At 37.9% G+C, this 19,553-nt stretch overlaps 1 protein-coding gene and 1 long non-coding RNA gene across 3 annotated transcripts in view; one reads left to right on the top strand and one right to left on the bottom strand.

Annotated features, from left to right (window-relative positions):
• The window catches only part of LOC116099720, an 11,381-nt gene extending 10,676 nt beyond the window's left edge, over positions 1-705 (bottom strand). The window contains exon 1 of the long non-coding RNA XR_004122358.1: positions 600-705. This is a non-coding gene — a long non-coding RNA (uncharacterized LOC116099720). The remainder of the gene's footprint in view (positions 1-599) is intronic.
• Atf7ip (activating transcription factor 7 interacting protein) overlaps positions 1-19,553 on the top strand; it is an 86,641-nt gene that overhangs the window by 17,723 nt on the left and 49,365 nt on the right. The gene's annotated exons all lie outside the window — the stretch shown is intronic.

Below are 19,553 nucleotides of genomic sequence, written 5' to 3' on the forward strand. Positions count from 1 at the left end.
GTTCATTGGTGGAGGGTTTCATTCCCATTTCCCAGTTTACAGCTTGTAAGCATACAGTAGACCTCGGGCTGTTGTTCATTGGTGGAGGGTTTCAAATTTTCTGACTTACAGGTTAGATGTTATGCTGGATGACTGAAGACATGGTCTATATTCTGGGAACTGAATTCTTGAGGCCATAGATTGTCTGTTTTTCTTTTTCTCTTTTCCTGCTTACCCTGTCTCATCAGCTTTTTAAAAAGAATTAGCATAACTTTCAAAAGGAAATGTTGGGATGGGGGAAAAGTTTATTGATGTAGAGTGCACACTTAAATACAAATCCCCCTTTCTGATACTGATTGGTTCCTTCCATTTCTTTAGTTTATTCATTCTCTCTCTTTCTCTCTCTCTTTTGCTCTCTGCCCCCCCTTCTTATTTATTTATGTATTTGGATGATAGTCTTACTGTGTAGTTTAGGCTAGCCTCAAACTCTTCCTGCCTTCTGGAAGCTGGGATTAGGCATACGCCACCATACCTAGCAACTTCTTGACATTCATAAAATGACAAGTAACTCCAAGGACAATACTCCCCTTTGGAAGCAGATTTCAAGATAAAAATGAAACCTGTAAAAGACGAAGAGGTTGCTCACGTGTACAGGAAGTAGAGCACTCTGGTTCCCACACCGCCCAAAGACAGTGGCTGGGGAGAGAAGGGGGTTGTTATTCAGACAGCTTGAATAGTTCAGGTTAGTTAGAACCTTCACAGAGTGAGTGCTTTGTTTGCTTTGTTGTTCACTCATAATAGTTCAGATTGGAACTACTGAGAACCACATCAGTTGAGCACAGCAGTGCAGGTTTAATGAGGAAAGAGATTTAACTTGAGAGATGTCTGAGTGTGTCCCTCCTGTCTCTGAAGTAAGGCAGACGCTGGTGAGGAATGGCAGCTTTACTGCGGCCTTGCTGCTTATGGAAGGCAGTTAGTTCATGGACTAGAGTGGGGCATTAACACAGTGTCAGGAAGGCGAGCTCTGCCTGTTGTTCAGTTCAGGATAAGTCATTTAATCTCTTTGTGTGTTCTTTGATCAATAGAGACGACTAAAGAATTAGTGCCTGGCGGTGCACTCCTTTAATCCCAGCACTTGGGAGGCAGAGGCAGGTGGATTTCTGAGTTCGAGGCCAGCCTGGTCTACAGAGTGAGTTCCAGAACAGTCAGGGCTACACAGAGAAACCCTGTCTTGAAAAAAACAAAACAAAACAAAACAAAAAAACCAAAAAACAAAACAAAACAAAACAAAACAAAACCCTCCAGAACAAAAAACAAAAAATCCCAAAAGAAAACAAGAATTAGAAAGTACATGTTAACCACCTGGGGTAAGAGCATTCTAAGTTTGAGGCTGGCTTAGACAACTTAGCAAGACTAAAACATAATGTCAAATAAGAGTCCTGGCTTTACAGGTAGACTAGATGTCTTAGGGTGTTACTGGGGTGTTACTGCTGGGAAGAGACAACCATGATCAAGGCAACTCTTCTAAGGACAACATTTAATTGGGGCTGGCTTATAGGTTCAGAGGTTCAGTCCATTATCATCAAGATGGGAACGTGGCAGCATCCAGGCAGGCATGGTGCAGGCAGAGCGGAGAGCTCTACATCTTCATCTGAAGGCTGCTGGCAGAATACTGACTTCCAGGCAGCTAGGATGAGGGTATTAAAGCCCACGCCCACAGTGACACACCTATTCCAACAAGGCCACACCTCCCAACAGTGCCACTCCCTGGGCCAAGCATATACAAACCATCACACTAGGTAAATCCTTGGTTATAGGACCCAGCCTTGGTCCCCCATAGTTTAAAAACTGTAAGCCAGAGGGCCCAGACATTTTTTTTTTGGCAGTTTCATTAAAAGTAAATTAAGCTCATTTTATTTGATGTCTTTCATGTGTCAAGCAATTCATTTCATTGTACATTACAAACTATTTATGTGTGGGTGGAACTATGATGTCAGTCTTCTGCTGTTTCTGAAGCTGCTCTGAGAGGCTCAACCAGACCTCTGTTTGGCACTTTCAATAAGCAGGAATGTTGAGCTGTTTCTGATAATTCACTCACTGTAAGTGATTGACTCATTTGATATTAAAATAATATATAACTGCTTATTATTTACATTGTATTTTATGCTGCATTAAATTTAAGTTGGATGCTTAACCAAGTACAAAGAAGGAGAGCAGAAACCTAAAAAATGAGAGGCTGACAGGGAAACCCTGTCTCCAAAAACCAAAGTGGGGGGAGGAGCTGGAGTCAGAATCCTAGTCCTAGGATCCCAGCACCTGACAGCTGAGGTGGAAGACTAGTACAGCTCTTCTCAACCTTCCTAATGTTGCAGCTCTTTTAAAACTCAGTTCCTCATGTAGTGTTGATCCCCAACCATAAAGTTATTTATTGTAATATAAATATCTAATGTACAGGATATCTGATCTGTGACCTCTGCAAAAGGGTTATTCAACTCCCATATGTCAAGAACCTCTGATACTGGGTTTAAGGCCAACCTGGGCTCAAATGTAAAAATAATAAAATGATTGTACCTGATGGTTTGAATAAGAATGGCCCCATATGTTTATATATTTGAATTCTTAGTTACTAGGGAGTGGCACTATTTGGAAATATTAGTTAAGTATGACCTTGTTGGAGGAAGTGTGTCATGAGTGGGGTGAGCTTTGAAGTTTCTAAAGCCCATGCCAAGCCCAGGGCCTCTGTCTGTGGATTCCAGCACCAAGCCTGCCATGCATACTGCTATGTTTCCCACTGTCATGATAATGAATTAAACCTCTGAAACTGTAAGCAAGCCCCCAATTAAATGCTTTCTTTTTTATAAGAGTTATTTTGGCCAATGGTCTCTTCACAGCAGTAGAAAAATGACTAATACAGAAGTTGGTATGAAATGTGTGTGGGGAGTGCTGCTGTGACAGACCCAAGACCATGCTGCTGTCGGAGGAATACGGAAGACTTTGGGACTTTGGCTTAAGAATGTACTTGAATGCTTTAAGTGGGGCTTAATGAGGCACACCAATAGGAGCATGGGAGATGGTGGGCTGAGGACAATATCGACTCTGACTCCCCCCCCACACACACCCCAAGATATTTAAGACGGGAAGAATATTAGTAAATGGTTCTTATGATATTTTAGCAAAGAATATGGCTGCTTTTTGCCCTTGTCTGAAAAACCTTCCTTATTGATAAAAGAATTTTAGATTAATGGTCTTTGAAGAGGAGATTTCAAGACAGCCTAGTATTACTGACTGTGTTGTGTAATTATTAGCGGCTGCTCTTATGCAGATCTGTAATGTACGGAACAAGCTGGACAAAGAGAAATACAATTACAGTTTGTGGAGAAAAAGGAACACCATTATAGTGGCTATTCCTGGTTGTCAACTTGACTCTATCTGGAATGAACTATAACCCAGAATTAGAAGGCTCATCTGTGATCCTAATCTGGAGGCTGAGAGATACAAGTTTCTGACCTGGATCTTGGCATGGAGATCTTGAGGCATAGTGGCTATGAATCCCAGGAGATCAAGGCAAGGAAATCTCTGAATTCAAGGTCATCTAGGACAAAGCAAGTCCTTGATCCAGGCTTGGTGGCACATACATACCTTTAATCTGGGCTACACCTTCTGCTAGAGACCTGCATAAGGACATTGGAAGAAGGAAGATTCACTCTTTCTGCTTCGCCTGCTTGCCACATGGGACTGAGCAACTACTAGATCCTTGGACTTCAGTCCACAGCTGCTGCTGACCATTGTTGGGAGTTGAAGTACAAATTGTAAGTCATCAACAAATTCCCTTACTCTGGAGAGTATCCATAAGTTCTGTGACGTTAGAGAACCTTGATTAATGCAACCATGAAGTAATGATGGAGCTAAGTCTTAAAAGTTTAAAGAAAAACCTGCTGCTAAATGGAGTAAAGGGAGTGGTAACTTAAGGGCAGCATCCCACCCTGCTCACTTTCCAACTTTGGAAAAGGAATTAAAGAGAAGCTTCAGCAACAAAGATGAAAAGCTGATGTAAATGTTATTGAACAAGGATGCCAAGTTCCAGCCCCAGCAAGCAGCAGAGCTTTTGGCAGCTTCAGCATGTGGTCCTGGCATTAGAGTTAATGATACAAGAAAGGATTGTGGTCTCCCTCTGCTGCTAAGGAAGTCTGCTGATTGGACATGTGTGAAGGTTGTCCTTGTCTGGGGTCTAGAGAGGCCATTGTGTGAAGGTGTGAAGGTAAAGCTTAGATTGTGTTGGAGACCCAAAGATGCTGGAGATGCCAGGCTTGGCATACCTGCCAAGGAAAGATGAAGAGTCAACAACATTGAAAGGAGTTGGAGATAGAGAATTTGGGGTTTGCCCTGCTAGTTTTTGGTCATGATTTGCTTCAATATTTCCTCATTATATTCTCTTTCTTCCCTTTGGAATGATAATGTATATTCTGTGCAATTATATGTTGGAAGTATGTGATCTGCTTTTTGATTTTTTATTTTACAGGGGTTACGGTTAAGAGAGTGTCTTTTGACAGTATTGAGACTGTGATAGACTATGGTGATCTTTTAAATTTACTGAATGCATTTTTGCATTGTGATATGGCTATAAGCCCCTAGGGACTAGGGACTGGGCTGTGGTGCTTTGAATGAGAATGGCCATGGGTTCATGTATTTGAATGCTTACTCACCAGGGAGTGGCTCTGTTTGTATGTGTGGCATTGTTGGAGGAAGTGTGTCATGAGGAGCATGGGCTTTGAGGATTCAAAAGCTCATGGAAACTCAGTGTCTCCCTCTCTACCTGTGGATCCAGATGTAGCTCTCAGCTACTTCTGCAACATCATCCCTCCTGCCATGTCTGCTGCTAGTCTTCCCACCGTGATGATAATGAATTAAACCTCTGAAATTGTAAGCAAGCCCCCAATTAAATGCTTTCTTTGTCTTATTCATTGAGTTGGTCATGGGGTCTCTCTCTTCATATCAGTAGAACAGTGATTAAAACCCTATCAAGCTCTCTAAGCTCTCTTTGAAGTTCTTGAGTCTTTATACTGAATTTGGACTCAAGAATCTGGTGTTCAGAGCTGTGTGGTGCCCCGCCCCCCCAATATTAAGTGTATGGTTAATTCTGAAGTTACATTGTATTTTGCTGTCATTTTGTCTACTGGAGTACAGTGGGCAGGGTGGACAGTGTGGTTGTCATAGAAGAATTTCATTCCCTTTCAGTTATTCTCTCTCACTGGTAACAGTTATAATTGTCTGCAATATCAAAGATTCCCATTTACTGTTTATACAACAATACTTCTTTATTCATATTTAGAGTCTCATTACTATATAAAGGGTGAGTTAAGTTAAAAATAAGAATAAAACTAGGGAACGTGGTTGTAGGAGATGGCTCAGCAGCTTAGGAGTGCTCACTGCTCTTGCAGTTAGTTCCTGGCGTCCACTTCAGGTGACTCATAACTGCCATCAGCTCCAGAGGGATCTGACATGTCAGACCTCTGTGTGCAACTAGCATTTACATGGACCCACCCATATGCAAAATACCTAATACAAGTAATTTAAAATAATAAAAATAAATCTAAAAATAAAAATGTATTTTGAGCCAGGCGGTGGCACACGCCTTTAATCCCAGCACTTGGGAGGCAGAGGCAGGTGGATTTCTGAGTTCAAGGCCAGCCTGGTCTACAGAGTGAGTTCCAGGACAGCAAAGGCTACACAGAGAAACCCTGTTTCGAAAAAACCAAAAAAAAAAAAAAAAAAGTATTTTGATGTCACCCCTAGCATTTTAAGTACTTTTTAGTTTGAATGTAGCACTAGTCTGTGGATTTGACTATAAATTTAGGTCACCTGTACTTTTTTTTTTTTTCCATGGTTTTAAGGCATTTATTGCAGAAAGGTGGAGAGAGGGAGAAGAGTAGAGAAGTGGAGGACAGCCATGGCCATGTGGAGAGAGGGGGAAGGAGGGCAAGAGGCAAGAGTAAGAGCAAGAGGGTCAGAGAGGGAGCAAGAGCAGGTCATCTGTACTTTTAAAGCGAGGGTAAAGTCCAAGTAAATGGAGTTGTAGAATTTGTATCAGTAAATCATAAAGTGACTAAAAACAGTACCAAGGTACCCACAGTCATTGGTAGTGACTTGATGCTTGCCCAGGAAGAAATTGAAATAATAAATCAGCCACATAATTTTGACAGGAATTGTGGCACTGATATTTGTAATTCAATATGTCCTTGTTTTGGTAAGAAGAAAGAACATACTTTAGTAATGTTAGTTGGTGTTAATAAATATGTTGAATTATTTGACCATTATAATAATGTCATTGTGAAATTCATATGCGTCTTATTCTGTGATTTGTCAATATGTCTAACAGCAAGTTTGCTTACAAAAATTTATATTTATTCATTAATAAAACTTGAAAACATAGTTGTATATTAGAGAGAAGATAGCTTTTATTTAATGAGTTATAATTTATGGTTTTTAATGATTATATAATTAGAAAATATTAAATTATATGTATTTATTAATCGTGACCAAGTAAGGATTTAAAAAAAAATTGAGGGGATTAAATTGTTTCATGCACAGGGGGTTGAGTTTTGATAGAAGTTGCTTTTGTTTTATTCCTGGGAATTGAATTCTTTTAATGGCTAACCAGCTAGATGACTTCTAGAACCACCAGTGCCTGCTGGAGAACTAATGGCAAGGGTTTTCTTCCCAGCCTTGAAGAAAGACTGCTTTATTTATGTAAATTGTTCTTACTGGCGCCAGCTAGCTGGAACTGCAGTCTGCCTGTGCAGTGGCAGCAGATAACACGTGTCATGGACTTCCTCTTTGGAATGTGTGGGCTGGTGGAGGAGAGTTGAAGCATCAGTGACACAGTAATGAGACTCCAGCACTGACTGAGGGCAGCTGGGAGTATTTTAAGCTTTAAGTTCTGCTCTTGGAGACTGTGCCTACTGACACCATTAGTAATAGGTGGAAGGCACTTAACTGCGAGCAGTTGCTGCAGACCCCATAGTTGCCTGGATAGAGAGCGGCACAGAGAATTCGGATGCTAGGCATCTTCACTGCAGACGGTCCTTTCGAAGATAAGCTCTTGTGCCCTGTAAGCATCACTGATACATTGAATGACAGCTTTTTGGCTTTGTGGTTAATGGGATATTAATGGGATGTGTGCTGCACAAACTACACAACAGATGTGAAACAACAAAAGGAATCACAACACATAGCCAACTATTGTATTGTGTTCCTGAGCTTTTTAAAATGAATAGGAATCAAATAAGAAATTTAAACTCAAGAAGGCTAACCTAGAAGTCTCATTAGATTTTAAAGTTTGCACTGGCTTAAATGAAGAAGAGGAAACCTTTTGACAGTACCAAGCTGCCCCCAGGTAAGAGATTGAGGTCCCTTTCCGTGACATCTCTTCATCCTAGGTGCTCCGGCTGTCTCTCTGCCTTTGGGTGTCTTGTCTTTTCTTTTTTTACCAGCTATATTAATGACAGGATTGGTAGATTATTAATGTTAATATTCAGGAGATTTTGAGAGCCATATTTGGATTTAGTCTTATAAAGAGATATCATTGTGAAATTCATATTTGAAGTGAAATGAACTAATTAATAAATGAAGTGAGCCTCATGTAGTTATTACTAATGTATATAATCGATTCATATTACATGTGAATCAGCTACTCTAGCCTGTTACCATGACCTCAGTTATATCAACACCAACTGATATATGAAGAGAAATGACATTCTCTACCTTAACTCACTGTAAAGTTTTAGTATGCATTTAACAGAGGTCAACAGTATAGATCAGACTGCTTATGCATTCACATGTGACTTACATGTCAAGCAATAGGTATTTAAACAGAGTTAACAGTATCCAGTTTTTCACTCTACATTTGTAATAAATTCATTTCCAAATATTGAAATTTATCACAATTTTAATAAGCATTAATTAAGAATTCCATTATATTTAATACTTTATTTCATAAGTTGACCAATGATATACAGGCATTGTTACTCTTGTGTTATATACATGAAATATTACATTCTATGGAAACAAAAAATATATGTATAATAGAGGGTATATATAATTACTACAGAGATAGAAAGGTGTAGACTTGTGAAGAAATGTACATGTGTTTATTAATGTTATGCAGAGATTAGATATTTTACATAGGTGTAATTGTTTTTGGGGAATAGATGTAAGTAGGAGGAGATGTGAAGTAGCGACGCTATGCCAGCATAGAGATGTAGAGGAGCATGCTCCGGTAGGCCACTCAGAAGATAAACACTAGGCTTTTCCTATAGCCTTAAAGTGTTATTAGGTAGAGTTTCCAGCTCTCTAGCTTCTGAAAGGTAACTTGGTCACTACTACTATATGGTTATGGATTTAGAGAGCTAGCTAGCTATGAGAAGAGTATTGCCATGTTTCATGAGTGTGGACTTAATTTTTGACAGTTTTGCTCATTAATACTGTTTAAATGTATAAGTCTGTAAAGTATAGCAATGTATGGTTTTTGTTTGTGTCTTAACTCTGTTTCACTATGATTACAATAATAATACAAAGCAGTTTTGAGTAATTTTGAGGTCGGATGGGAAGAAGGTTATAATTTTGCTAATATCACTGAACAAAGACATCTGAAACATTTGGGAAATGTTCTCATGTACTTTGAGCCATTATGTTTTAGGAAAATGTTGGACCGGCCAGTGGAGTGGTATTTATGTCTATAAAAAGGAGAGAGTTGTTGAACTCAAACTAAGTAATTTATTGAATGCTGTTAAAAGTTGAGGGTAGGGCTGGAGAGATGGCTCAGCGGGTAAGAGCACTGACTGCTCTTCCAGAGGTCCTGAGTTCAATTCCCAGCAACCACATGGTGGCTCACAACCATCTATAATGAGATCTGATGCCTTCTTCTGGTGTGTCTAAAGAGAGTTATAGTATACTCACACATATAAAATAAATAAATTAAAAAAAACGTTGAGGGTAATGCCATAGCAAATTAAGATGGGGATTCTGTGTGCAGATGAACCTAAAAGGAAATATATAAGGCAAACGTAAAAGTGTTCAATCTTTGAGACAAGGGAATCTGAGAGTGGCTCAGGCCTGTAATCTCTAGATTAAACGCACTAGAGGCTAAGGCAGGAGGATGTCCACTAACTTCAGTCCATCCTGGACTAGAGAATGACTTAGTTCCATGGCATCTTGGGCAGTCGAGTGAGACCCTGAAGGATAAAAAGCCAAATTAAGGAAAAGTATGAATTAGAGTTCTGTTTCCTCTACACCAATACAATTAATTAGCACACCATAGAACCATAAAATCTTGGAAATGAGTAAAGGTGGATTGGAGTAGCATGAACTGCCTAGATGGGCGTTGTTGCTTAGGTTCCTGACAGGCAGGGAGTCCTCTCCTCCCGCCGCAGCGGTTTGTTTTTTTTTTTTGGTATTTTCGAGACAGGGTTTCTCTGTGTAGCCCTGGCTGTCCTGGAACTCACTCTGTAGACCAGGCTGGCCTTGAACTCAGAAATCCGCCTGCCTCTGCCTCCCAAGTGCTGGGACTAAAGGCGTGCGCCACCACTGCCCGGCCCGCGGCAGCGTTTGAATGGTTAACAGGGTTAGAAGACGAGGAAGCTGTTCCAGTTCCAGTCTGTTGCTGTCAGGCGTGTGGCAGATTGATGGTTTTAACAAAGTTAGCTTTCAATCCATCTGTCCCACATCTGTGTTCCTGAAGTCATTAAGATACCTTGTATTTCCTAGACTAAATATTCTCCATTTTCCACAACTATTCCTCTTATAACATGTTGTTCAGAGCATTCTTTTTTTTTTTAAAAGTTATTTATTTATTTTATTTATATGAGTACACTGAAGCTGTCTTTAGACACACCAGAAGAGGGCATCAGATCACATTGCAGATGGTTATGAGCTACCATGTGATTGCTGGGAATTGAACTCAGGACTTTTGAAAGAGCAGTCAGTGCTCTTAACCACTGAGCCATTTCTCCAGCCCCTGTTCAGAGCATTTTTTAGGGTGGGCATTCTCATTTTTAGTTTTTAGGTATTATAAGACTGTCTCTAATACTTAGTCAATGTGCTACCCTGAAATATGGTAGGCACTTTCTATTTCTTGACTTTCTATTTCTGTTCTGTGGTTTAACTTTGTTTTTGGTAGCCGTTCTGTGCTGTTGAAGATTTTAAGTTTGGTTGTACATTTATTTATTTGTTGAGAGAGTGTATATCATGATGCCTGTGTAGAGGTCAGAGGACAACTTTTAAGAGGCATCCCCCCCCCACACACACACACTATGTAGGTTTGGGGGGGTCATCAGATTTTGAAAGCCTTTACCGCTGACATCTCAGCAGCCCCAACTCAGATCTGGAGTTTATCATAAGTTAAAAGCCTTCAGTCCTTCTCTTACGATCTATAATTTATTTGAATGCTTGAGATAAGTAGATTTTCTTAAATTGGCGTCTTTCACATTTCTATTATCATTTTCTGCTTTCTCAGCATTTTGCTTGCTGCATTTCCCTTTATCTTTTCATGGTTTGGCAGCTGTACTTGAGTTTCTTTTATGTTTTCTACTTTTGTTGTATTGAATGACAGTATACCTTCCTGGTTGTATTAGTGTTTTGGGGTTAGTACAATTAAATAGGCTAACTTTTTTGAATTAGTGAAATTAAGACTACCATTTTATTTTAAAAGAAAATAACCTCATCAGCTTGTGACAGAGAGTGCTTTTTTAAGTCCACCAACACATCTCTCCTTCGTTCTGTCCATCCACCTATCCATTCATCCATCCATCTACCTACCCACCCACCAACCTATCTGCCTATTTACTTAACTTATTCATCCCTCTTTTTCTCTCTCCCTCCCCCTCTCTCTACATCTATCTACCTACCTACCTATCTACCTACCTACCTACCTACCTACCTATCTCTCTATCTCTATCTATCTATCTATCTATCTATCTATCTATCTATCTATCTATCTATCTATCTATCTATCTTGTTTACTTACTCATCTGTCTGTCTGTCTTTTTCTCTGAATATTAATTTATTTTTAGACCAGGTCTCTCTAGTCCTGGCTGACTTGGGATTCAGATATCTGCCCGCCTCTTCCTCTGTGCTAGGATTAATGCAGTTCCACAGGCCTGGGCTATCAATTTTTATATGACTAGTTTTGCAGAATTACTTAGGATGTATTCTGTTAGTGCTTTGCTGTTAGTTTTTTACAAATTGCCTCTTTATTCTGGGTCTTGTTTTTTGTTTTAATAGATAATCTTCCTCCTCTGCCAGTATATATAATTTTATTTGTGGGTATTTTTGTTATTGAATTTATAAAATATTTATTATCACATGTGAGCTTACTATTGATATTTTTTGGTATATTTATAAGAATTTTATGTTTGGCTATATATATAATTCTATATATTTCCCTATCATTCTAGTTTGTTAATAGTTATTTTTTAATTGCATCTATAAAGTTTAGGAAGAGATGTGTGTATCTGAATCTCCCAGTCTGGCCAGTGAGCTTCAGGGACCCTCCTTTCACTGCCCCCCACCCCCCAGTGCTCGGCTTACAGATACATGCTGCTGTGCCACCCCCAGTGCTCGGCTTACAGATACATGCTGCTGTGCCTGGCTTTGTATGTACTTGCTGAGGACTGCAACTGTTGTCTGCATGCTTGTTGGGGAAGTGTGGTCTCCTTAGTCCCTATACTCCTCTGTTTATAAAGGTAGGTAGGGAAGTGGTACTTACTGTACATGGTTATCATGTTCATTTGTCATTTGAATGGTGGCCTACTGTCTTAGCATGAGTAGTACTACCCTAACCAGCCATATAGACTTACCGCCCTTGCATGGAAGACAGTAAGTTGAATACAGTTAACTGGTCAAATACAGATTATTCAGTGTATTTTCACATGAAGATTCAAAGTGGCATGTGTAGACTGAGTGAACATATGTTTATGTTCCCTCTTCTCAAGTGAACTGCTTTAACAGGCTTGGCACTTACCCTTCCATACTTGGATAACATCACTTAGATGACCACATATGTGTTCAGAATTTTCTGATTGTGTTTGACATTGTAATGTTATAGAAATAGGAAAATATTTATTGACTGCTTATGAGGAAAATATTGACTGCTTATGATATCAGAGTATTTGTGCAGATACACTTTTATAGGATCAATGTCATACCAGAGGATATAGACCCAAGGAAAGTAGCATGTCAGTAACAGCCAGCCAGGCAGGGACAGTACCAGGATCCACAGGCGCTCTCTTGTTTGATGAGTTAATAACGTCAGCAGTGCATTTTGGGCATAGTACTTCATGCCCAAATTTCTTCATACCTTAAAAAAATATTAAAATTTTATAACTGTCTAATGTTCTTTAGTGTGGATATTCCATTATTTTTGAAGACTATTTTCTTAGTGATTTTTTTTTTGTTTGCTATTATTTATAGTGTAGCTATGTATTCTGTTAAATGTTCCTCTTTTAAACAGTCTGGCATAACCTGAGATAGAAAGGTCAGGCACCTGGGTGGGGCTAATGCCTATTGGCTCTCATCAGTGCTTCTGATTAATTATTCTGACAGTGAGAGACATGACGTCTGTACATTAATGTTAATGAGAAAACTTGAAATTTTCTTTTATTTTTCTGAATCATTTGTAGCTATTTCTGTTTTCCAAATGGCCCCCAGAGTTTGTGTTTAATTTTCATTCTGTGCCATTGGATTTTCCATGATTTTATATATAATCTTTTTGATATTGTACTTATGTCTACTCTTATTCATTTATTTAAAAAGTTGCCTCATTATTTATGTTTTGAACAGTTCTACTACACTCTTAATTTTAAACAATAATTTACTTTTTTTATAAGCTTTTACATTTGATTAGAAAACATTTTTGGTTTTTAAAATACTCCCTTTTAATAAACCTTTTTTGTCTTAAATATTAATCTTAACACTTTTGTTATAGTACAAAAATTATGTAGGTGAAATTTTGGCTACAGTTTTTTTTTTGACAGGTTTTGCCAAGGAAGAGTAATGCATTTTTTTGCATTAAGTCTTTTATGTCTTCTTACATAGTCCCAATATTTCACAAAGTTTAAAAATTCATATAAATGTTTTTAGATAGTTTTTTTTCTTGCTATTCTGACTGGAGTTTTTTCTTACTCTAGCTTCAGGTATTTGAGATCTTTGGTCAGGGTTTCTAGTATTGAACGTAGCACCACACTGGCTCAAGTATGAAAATTTTTTGATTGAACTGATCTTTGTTTGCTTAAAGACTAAATCTTGACATTGCAAAGTTTTATTTTTATCACTGTTAATTTGTATAAATGAATGAATATTGAAACACCCATTGCCATCTGAGTTTTATTCAGAAAGGACAGCTGGGCTTTGTAATTGTTTTGGGTTCTTAGTACATTTTTGAAATTTAAATTATTACAGTTCTAAAATAGAAAAATAGTTTGGTTTAGTGTGCAAACATCATCCTTTAGTAATGTGTCAAGCATATAGAAATAAATTTCAGGGAAATATAGTTGGTTTGCTCCAGCCCTTAAAGGTCTGATGTCAGGGAAGCCCTGCGCTCGCCTCTTTGCTCACCAGGCTACTTTGCTTGCTCATTAGAAGATGGACTCAGCATTGCAAACCTTCTGAAGATTGTCAGGCTTTGGAAACAGCTGAGGAAGGTGCTAGGTGCTTGGCATATTACAGTTTTTACTGTCTACCTTTGATTTCTTCTTTTTTTCCCTTTCTCTATTTCTCCTCATTGTTCCGCCTCCCTTTCCTCTTCTCCTTCTGTCTCTTTCTATTCCTCATCCCTTTTCTCCTCCTCATCTCCTTGTCTGCTTCTTTGAATTCTGGAGGCTCTAGGCTCCCTTAAATCCTCTGATGTGGCAGACAGCCAGATCTCCAACAGGCCCAAACTGAGCATGCTGCTGTTGCTTAGCAACTACTTGGGAAGTCTTTGTCTATGACTGAATTATAAATAGGGTTATAAGCAGAAGTGCAATTGAAAATGGGATCAGAAAGAAAGGCATACTCTCTTTTTTTCTCATTTGAATTTGAGGGATTAAAGATTTTTTTTAATGTAGTCTTTAGAAATCTGGCTTATAAAAATTGAGCTAATCATGAAGACGGTAAAGGCTTTATAAGTCTATGTCTGTGGTTAAACTTTTAAAATCTTTTTAACAATTATTTCTATTTGTGTGTGTATATGTGTGTGTGAGGTGTACACTTGTGCTTGTGAATGACTTTGGCCCCTAGAGGAGGACTTTGGATCCTGTGAAGATGGAGTTAACAGCAGTTGTGAGCCAAACCGATATAAGTGCTGGAAACCAAACTTGGGTCCTTTGCAAGAGCCACCAGGCCAGTTCCCTAAAGTCTATTTTTTTAAATGATTAAAAATACCTGTTTTGTAATTGTTTGTTAGTGTCTGGGTATAGAATAGGCCTGTGGAAGCTCTGGAGCTGGAATCACAAAAGTGCTGCGAGTTTCCTCATAGCGGGTGCTGGGGAATGCTTGGTTTTCTCAAAGTAAAACTAACCGAATATAAGTAAAAGATGTGAAAAACAAGTTTAACTAGTAGTACTGCAGTAGAAGAAAATAGAGATCCTTAGGCTTATGAAATGAGGAATAAACCTAAGTAATTGTAGCTCATTGCTTATTCATATTGCTTTCTTGTGTGATGGTGATAATAGTTCATTCGCTCATAATTTAAGATTTTATTTTAACTCTTTTTATTAAGATGTAAATATAGCTAGGTCCTGGATATGCAACAGATAAGAATAGAATATTAAGAAAAGGTAATCTATTTACTTTTTATGTAAACTGTTTAAAATAAGTAATTGTATACTAGATGAAACTACATTTTAATATTTAGCCATTGTGTCATCATAAGGTAGATTTAACCTTTATCATCTGTTCCCTGGAACTTTTTCTGTTTATTTAAATGGGTCTGTGTTTGATCCACATCACCACAAGAACAAAACCAGAAACACACACAAAAGAAAGACATGGAAGGCAATTGCTTGTTTTAATAGGACTGGGCTCTAACACAACCTTTGATTTCAGCAGCTGTAACTGGCGTTACACTGAAATGCAAGTGTTACCTTTGTTTTTGTTGTTGTTGTTGTTGTAGCTTGCCTCTTCTTTCTTCCTGTCTTGTACTTTTTTCATCATCCATGTGTCCTCCTACCTCCATGCCTAGGATTCAACTGCATGCATGCTGGGTGAGCCCTCTTCATTTTGAGCCAAATTTCTTGCCTTTATATTCTTCTTTGATAGTTATTATTAGATTACAGATTGCTTGCTACCTTTAGAAGTGAGATTTCTGGAGTAAATTTGTAATTTACAGAGAAAAAGGCATACAGATGCTAAGAACCATTAGGTTGCACGTTCAGAGTGAAGAAATGTGTCTCACATCTTGACTTCTGAAGATTTTTTTTAATTTTTACTTTTTTGGTTTTTTTGAGACAGGGTTTCTCTGTGTAGCCCTGACTGTCCTGGAACTCACTCTGTAGACCAGGCTGGCAACCGAAGAAATTTTAAACTGGTGGACTTTAACATTTCCACTGTACTAGGAACCAATTGAAACATCAAAAATGGAAATTTTGTAGAGATTATTTATGTGCATATATATTTTGTTTGACAAATTTTCCCTCAGTGATACTAATTAACTTTTGATAAAATACTTGATGTCTTGTGTGAATAAGATGCACTATCATTAGAAGCTTATGTTTTAAAAAACAAATATGGAAATCCTTACCTTATTTAGAGGTCTGCTTTATTGAGTTGTGTTTTTAGTACACAACAAACAGGCTTTTGAAAGTCAATAAATGACATTCTCACATAATTGCACAAAAAGTGGTAGACAGATGCTGTGTTATTCAGATATTTGGATTTTTCTTTTTCTTGAAAGCCTGGAATTTGTTAGAACTGCAATTCAACTGCCTCATTGTTCTCCTGGAAGAGGGAAACCATGGATGTGTGTTCACTCGTGGACACAGAAGAGCAGACAATGGAATGCTACTTGGCACTGATTCATTTATTTAATGGAACATTCTTTTTCTTGTAATTGGAATCTAATAAAAGTGTCAGATTAATGTTAGGTGTTATAAAATGCAAGACTCTTTTTCTCTCCAAAAAAATGAGGTTTTTCAGCCAGGAAGCTTTGCTCTTAGGCTCACATCTGTTCTAGGAATTAGGCTTGCATATTGTTTCTATTTTTAGGCTGTTGCCAGGTGGATTTAAATTTTCTCCTCTTATGGTTGCCCAAGTTCTAACTTCCTGATTGGTTACATGACCCTGCTTTCATTAGCCAACCACAGTGACTATGCAAATTGTATTTCAGTTTCTGTTTCTGTCAAAGAGCTGATAAGATGGCCGCAAGGGGCTCCTTTGGGGTATGTTTATCATTTCAAGGAGGGCTTTCATCAGCATTTAGTAATAAGTATAGATTTCTCTTAAAGGGATATTTTAATTTTGAAGTAAAAACACACTGTCCATACAAACTTCTATTAGGCTGAAAATGCCTCTTGTCAGATTTGATTTTAAGGTATAGTTATACTTTGATACTTAGACACTGTGTAAGTGGTACATTTTATTACTTACATGTAAATGTAGGTGTTAAAACCAAATAATATTTATTTTTAAATGATGCCTTTAAAATGGTAGCAGAAATAGGAAATGGTAGCAATACTGGTAAAGAATTGATAAGAATACTGGTAAAATGTGATGAAGCCACCAGTCCAGGAAGTTAAATAAATGCATCTCATGAAACTTGCCTGGTTTAGTTACATGTTAGGTTTTGATTAGACTCAGAGAACATTTGTTTCATTTCAGACTTTCTGGTTGTCCTGGGAAAAGATAGTTAAGTGCATTTTCCATGAGTAGAAGACTGTTAGATGGTAATTGTCAGTGCTGCCTGCTTTGATATTTTCTAGTGTGTTTAGTGGACTGTTAGTACTGTTGTCTTTTGAGGTAAGCATGTTAGAGCATCTTCTCTTACTTAGAAGAAGGAAGAAGCCTAAGAGGGTTTTTGAGATGTAGAGACAAATGGTAATAGGTACATGTACCACCTTTGTTAAAAGCAGAAGTTACACCAAATACTTTTATTTTAAGCACCTGGAAATTTGAACTCCCTAAAATAAAGTATGAACTAACACTCAGTTTCTCGGGAGTTTTTTTCTTCTAAATTTATTGTATGTATATGTGTGTTTGTCTGAATATACATACAATACACACATATACATACAAAACACACATATACACACACTCTGTACATCCCATGTATGCCTGGGGCCCAGGGAAGCCAAATTTAGAGCCATCTCAGTGCTGGGTGCTGGGAATTGAACCTGGTCCTCTTGAAGAGCAACCAATGTTCTCAAGCAATGAGCCATCTGTCCAGCTCTGGTGGTCGGCTTTTTGTTTTGTTTTATTTTTAATGTTAAAAACCTCGGGCAGTGATGGCGCATGCCTTTAATCCCAGCATTTGGGAGGCAGAGGCAGGCGGATTTCTGAGTTCAAGGCCAGCCAGGGCTACACAGAGAAACCCTGTCTCGAAAAACCAAAATAAATAAATAAATAAATAAAAATATGACCTAATTAAAGAGGTCAGGCTAAAGTCTCACAGAAAAATAATGGATTTTAAGCAAAACAAGACATCATCTTGGTTTTTGAGATACATTTTTCTTTTTTAAGTTTTGATTTAATATATACTAACTCAGAAAAGAACAAAGTAATGAATTATCATATCAGACTAATGGGCAGTAAACAGCGGGAAAGGTTGTTAGTATTTATTGTGTAACTGATTATTTTTTATGGCCCTGTTTTCATGAATTCATGAACTACAAATTCCCAAGCAGTACAAAACTTAGAGCTATCAACTGAGAAATGAGGGTTTTGTTTGTTTTTAGTTTATATTACTTATCTATCCATCCATCCACCCACCCATCCATCCATTTATTTATTTGGTGTGTGGTTGTGGGTTCATGTATGCTTTGAAGGTCAGAGGACAGTTTGTGGGAATCTTCTCTCTGTCCGCTGTATGGATGCCAGGGGCCAAATTCAGGTTATGAAGATAATGATGATGAAGGTCAGATCAGCATGATGACACACAGAGTCATATCGGCAAATGGGCTTTAAGTCATGGGCAATGAGTAAAATGATGTTTAGGGGTCGGTTATTAGTAGGCTTGTTGAGTTGATTTTGTTAAGCCATCTAAAGAAAAAATTTGAATAAAACATTTTCTCGGGCTAGAGAGAGGGCTCAGTGGTTAAGAACACTGAGTTCAGTTCCCAGAAGCTTTAAGTTAGACTCCAAGGCATCCCTCTGAGTTAGAACCTATAAAATTTACAATAACTATTTAGAGGACATCCAATGATGCCCTCTCTGGGTGCTGATGGCATTTGCACACATGTGACAGACATTCACATAAATGAAAAACAGAAACATCCTAAAAAACCCAGGATTTTCAGCATCTGATTATTCAGAAAAAGTGATTTTTCTCCCAGCATGGACATAATTGAAGTGTTTGTCAAAGATTTGTGCTGCGTTTACATAATTTTGCTTCATGTTCCAAGTTTTTTGTGAGTTGTATTTTAGTATATTCTTTATTAAAGATATTAATTTGGATTAGTATGGTGGTTGTGTGTATGTTTTGAATCAATAGTCTTAGTATTTATTTGGATTATTTTTATATACAGTACAGACCCTAGTTTAAATATAAAAACTTCTCAAACAAAAATCAAACTGCACTGTAGATAGCTTTTGTTGACACAAAGCATTCGAGGCTGTGGTTATAATAGGTTTCCATTTTATTGTTTCCTTTGACATTCACAGTGCCTGTAGTTCTTACAGCACTTGCCCTCATCTGCTTCCTTTGTTGCTGGGTAAGGTTTGTGATACGTCTCTCTGATTGGCTTTAGGCAACTAAGGCTTTGAGCCAATCAGAGTGAATTTCAGTTCCCTCACAGGACTGAAGGAAGCGCTGAAGCAGCTGTTGATTTATTTCCCTTATGGGGAGATTATACAAACTAAAATTATGACTGCAGCAAGCTCCCTCTTGGGTATGTTTGAAAAATTGCAAGGTTCACCTGTAACGAAGGGGGAAAACGATTAGTTTAAAAACGTGTTGAGTAGGAAAAGCTAATAAGGAGAGTGAACTTGGGAGAAAGAAATTCTGATCATAGATTTTTTTGTAGTATTAAAAAAAAACCTGTAAAATTACCTTATAATCCACACATTTTATTGCTACAAAAGCAGAGCTTATGTAGTCTTTTTTTTAACCAACTGTGAAAGGCAATTAATTGTGCTTGTTGTAGTAAATATATTGTTACCACCTAGATCTACAAGAATCAGACATTTTGATTTCGTTATGTGCATTAAGCTGAGTCAGTTCCATGCAGTAGACAACACAGCACTTTGTCATCCTGCCCATAGTCCAGAATCCTGTTGAATTTGGGGCTTGGAAATCTGTATTAGTAACGGTAGGTGAAAATGGTTTGAGAGATCATCTTAATCACTTGGATTTATATTTTGATCAGTTTTATTTATAATTTCTTTTTTAC

This window comes from Mastomys coucha, unplaced genomic scaffold (assembly GCF_008632895.1).
Source record: "Mastomys coucha isolate ucsf_1 unplaced genomic scaffold, UCSF_Mcou_1 pScaffold20, whole genome shotgun sequence".
NCBI lineage: Eukaryota > Metazoa > Chordata > Mammalia > Rodentia > Muridae > Mastomys > Mastomys coucha.